We start from the raw sequence: 6284 nt of genomic DNA, 5'->3' as shown, positions 1-6284 counted from the left end.
TCTCTTCAGAAATTTTTCTCTACACCAAACAAAACTAATAGCTTAAAAATTTTAAACCTTCAATGAGTTAAGTCAGCCAAAATGCAGGGATTTGCAGGTCATGGAGTAATTACAATGTCTCTCAATATTTATAAATTATTTCATCGTCATATCTGACTGTCAGAACTTGTTTCACAGTTGTAATTTGCAATGTGCCTGATCTGTAGATGCCAAATGAGGGAAAATATGAAGTTACCAAAAATCGCGAGAAGAAAGTAATACTAACTGAAAGCTAAACAATGTGTAAGAGTCCCAGGGATATGCTATAGTGATTCAGTACTTGCATACAACACCCATATTACATTGTATGTTAACTAACAGGAATTTAAATAAAAACATTAAAAAATAAAATAAACACAAGTGTAGATGCACAGTGGAATAGCTGTATGCTTAATTCTTCGAAATTACACTATTTGTAATGGCTTCTTCAACTAACTTATTTCATTAAGATACATGTATTTGTAAACATATATGTTGAATCATATGGGAAAACTGTGTAAGAGTTATGGGTTTGGAGGACTTAGAAACAGTTGTAAGGCACAAATTTGAATAGGCAGGAGGGATGACAGGAAGTTCAGAATAGAAAATATGCCCTTTTTTTTTTTTTTTAAGATTTTAGTCATCCTGGTTCTGGGACATGCCAAGAAGTTCAGTTATGGGGTGTAGTTTTGAGAATTTGGGGAGGATGTGTTGCTTCCTTTGGAAAGGCCAGAAGGAGGTTATTCACACTAACATGGAGCCCATTCAGCATAATGACAAGAGTGGGGCTGATAGTGCATCAGGAATTGTACAGCTCATTGCATTGCTTGTGACTTTCCATTGGTGACACATTTTTGTTTACTCTTGACCTCACAGGCAAGAATTGCAGCAATGTGATTATAATCACTAACATGCATTTCCTTCATTTCCTTACATGTATCCAGTTAAGCAAAGTACTTTATGACTGGCTCTCTATTGAGCTCCCTCTCTAGGCAAATTCATCCAAACATCCGCTCATGACATTTTCTTTGCTCTGCACACTTCTCCTTCATTGGCTGGCCCCTCCCCCATACTGTGATTTGCTGATTATACTTCTTCCAATTCTTTTTTTTTTTAAAGATTTTTATTTATTTATTTGAAAGAGAGAGAATGAGATAGAGAGAGAGCATGAGAGGGGGGGAGGGTCAGAGAGAGAAGCAGACTCCCTGCTGAGCAGGGAGCCCGATGTGGGACTCGATCCAGGGACTCCAGGATCATGACCTGAGCCGAAGGCAGTCACTCAACCAACTGAGCCACCCAGGCGCCCCTACTTCTTCCAATTCTTAAGACTAGTAGAATATTTTTGAAAGTCATACTGGTCCCATAATAAACAGATCTTTCCCCCCTTTTCTTCTTAGAAGCACAATTGACACTGTTCCACAGACACTGCTTTTACCACTATTATAGACCATTGAAGATTATGGAGTGTTGTGACCAGGAAAAAATAATCCTTAAGTCAGTGTCCACTGAAGCCAGGATTGGAATATGTATAGCAGACTGGGCATCAATATGGACTGACAATGATGACATGTGTTTTGCTCTTACTCTTTTGAAGTTTCATACCCAGAGTTTCTGCTTGCTGTGGTTATTTGGCCTTCAAGATCCCTAGAGATGGATATTCTCTTTTGAACATGAAAGCTGGATAGGCGGGTCAAGCTTCTATGGAAAGTTTACATAATGACATTTCTTTCTGAAACATGCTATGAATTGGGACAGAATAGAAATCCAGGGAAACCAGTTCATTGGGGATTGATGTAATAATGCAATAGTTAGACTTTTAAAACGCTTGATATGAGTTAGTTGTTTTCCTGAGAACATTTCATGTATTATCTCATAAATTTCATCTCCATTTTAAGATGAGAAGAGTTTAGGTAACTTCTATAATTTTAAATAGCTGGTAAGTGATAGATATGTTTCTAGACCACACACTGATTCTAAAGCCCTTATTCTTAAAAATTGCCCTAATGATGCGACAGTCTATTTGCATTTGTGCATATAAGAAGAAGACAAGGATTGTTCTGTATCTAAGAATAAAAATAAAGCCATCATTATTAATTTGACTATGAATACTGGTCGAAAGCACCCAACTATTATATTCCATAAAGGAACTAGTGGAAATTTAAGCCTTTCTGTTCTTAATTAACCCTCCTGCACTTTCAACAGATGACCTCTCAGAGGGAAAATTAACCTCTCAACCTCAGAGAGAAAATTAACCTCTCAACCTCAGAGAGAAAATTAACATTTGCTACAGACAGCTCTGTCAACATTTCCCTGTCCTACCTCTATGTTTATGTACATGTATATACATTCAGCTAGTGCATTTTCACATACTTTCCTACCTTTGTCCTAAAATGAAACTTCATATCCTTTTATCTATATTTGTAATTCCATCAACATTCTCATATTTCTCATGCACTTTTGCCTTCATTCCTTCTACTTGCTATATGCCATTACACAATTTAAATATATTTTACCAACAGGAAATACGTGGACAGGGGCACCTGGGTGGCTCAGCTGGTTAAGAATTCGACTCTTGATTTTGCCTCAGGTCATGATCTCATGGCCGTGAGATTGAGTCCCGGGTCTGGCTCCATGCTCAGCAAGGAGTCTGCTCCAGACTCTCTCCCTATCCCTCTGTCCCTTTACCTCTTCTCTCTCTCTCTCTCAAAATAAACAAATAAATCTTTAAAAAAAAAAAAGAAAATATGTGGACAGATTATGTAGAGCAAACATTCACACTGAAGTAAAATACAAATGTTCAATGACATAAAATAGACTTATTCTTACTGGCAATCAGGAAATTAAAAATTAAATGAATATGATACAAATCATCCAGTATTATATTTTTAACCAACAGAATTTCAAGATTGATGATAACAAGCATTAGTGAGCTTTGGGTTAAAGAGTGATTCTTATGCCCAATCGATTGGAGAAAATTGACCCTACTCTTAGAGGAAAATTGCATAGCATTATTCTTATTAAAAACAAAGTTCTGGGCAGAGCAATTTAACTACTTGCCATCTTAGGGAATAATGTTCACATATACCTATGGAAGTATATACAGTAATTCTCATTGTAAAAGTGCCTGTAATAGAATTAATAGTGAAGCATTCACAATGTCTATCAATAAAGTAATACTGAACTTACAAATCTGTGTTATCTTTATATTATAGAGCACTCAGAAGTACTTAGAATAAGTAAAGTATATTTTTGTAAGCGGACATAGAAAAACATTCGAATGAAAAAAATGAAGCAGAAGTATGATTTTCCCATTAACATTGACACCCATGCAAAAATTAAGAGCATATATATATGTATGTGCATATACACACACATTTATAATGAGAATTTTATACACATAAGAAATAACCTAAAAAGGATACACAGTCAATGAAGGAGAGATCTAAAATGTAGAATGGATGGAAAGACGTATAGACAGTATAATTTAGCTGTATCTGTATGGCTTGACATTTTTAAACAGTGCCAGTATATTCTATATATTCATGTATTATTACATGTATAGTTTAAGGCAAGTAAATAAATAAATGCAGTTACACATGTTATTTACCAGAAAATAATACAAACCAAGAAATTATAAAGAAAATGTGGCCTTCCTTGTCTTATAAAATATTAGCAAGTTTTCTAATCTTTTGAAATACCTTTTCTATATCTTTCTGCATATAGAGAACTGGTCATCTACTCAATTCATGAAGGTGGTAACCTTATGTCTTTGTTTGTCATGGCATTTTTTCACACATACATACCCTAGGTAACCTGGTTAGAATTGGAGACTCTGCTCACATATCAGCTCCTGTGGGAATATTTTTCTAGGAACTTTGAATGATCATGGACATCCATCCTCAAGTGTTCCATTGATGTGTGTACTTGCCTGTCTTCTATCTCTTGTCATATTGTATTTTGTATTTCTGCATGTTTTTCTCCTTTTTATATTGCAATTTCTGACTTGGCAGAGGCCCTGTATTTTCATATATTTGCTTGTTCCAATGAATGAAGAAAAGAGAACAGAAGATAAGGGACTGTTATTATTTTTCTGGTATATAATTTCAATTTAAATTTAAGACAACTGGTGAAATCACTATAAGTTTATTATAGTCCACACTATCCCCAAACATTATAGTGCATTAATAGTTTCCCTGATTTCCTGATTCTAATATAAAATCTTTAAGACATAACCAGGGATTAGCTTCCAACAAAATCGAATTCTGTCAGCATTTGATTCTTTGTCTGACTACACAGCATGGAATAAAAGAGGGATTGGAGGGAAAGAAACTCACATCTGCTTTTGGGGAGGAATAAAATGAAAAAACAAAACAAAACAAAACAACCCTATAATGTTTTTGTGCTAAATTCTACATCCCTATCCATCTCTTCACAAAAATAAAATAAATCAACATGAATTGGCATATATTAGGTACATATAGTATTTACATTGCAGGCATTATCCCATTTAATCCTTAAGGGGGTTTTTAGGCAGATAACCATACTTACAACACAGATTTAAAAAAAAAAAAAAACTCAGAATGTTAATTTAAGTTTCCCAAAACTATTCTACTATGAATTCAAGGATCTGGAATTTGAACCCAAGTATAATTACAAAGTTTGTCATCTTTACATTAATCTGGAGATGAGTACTCCATAATGTTTTGTAAATGTAAAATGGCTTAATGCATTGAAGACTAAAATTGAGCAGCATGAAACATTGCTGAAATACCATAGATTTGCTCAGGATTTAGGACTGATACATCTATATCCCCATCCTTTCCTTCATCAGCCTCCCTCTGATGTACTGAACTAAGCAGAGAAGCCCATGCATAAATTTATTCTCAATAAAAGTTGTAGCCTAATCTCCACCCATACAGAGTAAAACAGCAGTAGTCTACTCAGGGACCACAAACCCAAATGGGTCCAGGTGAACTGAGAAATCTTACACAAGACGTCTTTCCTAGAGCCTGTTTGCTCTGATTAGATGATACAAATGAATGTGACTAAAAACTGCTTTACATACACCAGGGGTTCTGTAAGGATGAGGATGAGCACCTTGGTCTCAGGAAGATTTTACTTCTCTCAAGACCTTTAGTGTTTCTAAATGAGCTCAGTTATAGACATGTCTCCTGATTTCTAAGGCTCTCATGGGCATAGAGTGGGGATGGCCTCCCCACCTGTCAAGAAAACAAACCACTGGGAGTTGAACTTGAGTTCAGAACTCAGGTTCTAAGTCATTAGAGCTAACAGCTTAATAAGGGGAGAATCCAAGAAAGGTGGGGGAGAGGGCAGGGGAGTTTTTCTGGACTATCTCTGGAACCTGCCTCTCAGCAGGATTGCTTGAGTCTCAGAATTGTTTGTTCTTAAATACATCATGTGTATATATGAAGAAAGGATAGATAAGTGTCTAGTCCTTCACTTTTTATTTTTAATATAGGAAAATATAAACAAAAAACAAACATCAACCATAATGTCACTTTGATATTTGGTTTAATTTTATTCCATGATTTTCATATTCATATGATTTAGAATATTCAAATCATATTTGACTTCAACATTTTATCTCATAATCTAAATTTCATGTTGTGACATGTACCTTATTCTTTTCATAATTCATCAGAATAAATTTCACAGAAAATTTATTTAAATATATGAAATGAATCAAAATGGGATTTTGATGAAAGTTGAATTGCATCAAAACATTAATGAGGAAAATTTGACAGCTTTAAACATGCAATCCTTTCAGCTATCTAGATTTTTTTTTTATTATGTTCTGTTAGCCAGCATATAGTACATCATTAGTTTTTGATGTAGTGTTCAATGATTCATTAGTTGCAGTGCTCATCACAACACGTGCCCTCCTTAATACCCATCACCCAGTTACCCCATCCCCTCACCCCCTTACCCTTTGTAACCCTCAGTTTGTTTCCCAGAGTCCAGAGTTTCTCATGGTTTAACTCCCTCTTCCTGTTCAGTTTTCCCTCCCTTCCCTGTGGTTCTCCACTCTATTCTTTATGTTCCACATATGAGTGAAACCATATGATAATTGTCCTTCTCTGTTTGACTTATTTTTTTGTATTATGTTATGTTAATCACCATACATTACATCATTAGTTTTTTGATGTAGTGTTCCATGATTCATTGTTTGTGTATAACACCCAGTGGTCCATGCAGAACGTGCCCTCTTTAATACCCATCACCAGGCTAACCCCTCCTCCTACCCC

The sequence above is a fragment of the Leptonychotes weddellii genome, chromosome 11 (assembly GCF_054177405.1).
Source record: "Leptonychotes weddellii isolate Sample4059 chromosome 11, ASM5417740v2, whole genome shotgun sequence".
In the NCBI taxonomy this organism is placed as follows: domain Eukaryota; kingdom Metazoa; phylum Chordata; class Mammalia; order Carnivora; family Phocidae; genus Leptonychotes; species Leptonychotes weddellii.
Note: the sequence above shows the minus strand (reverse complement) of the source record.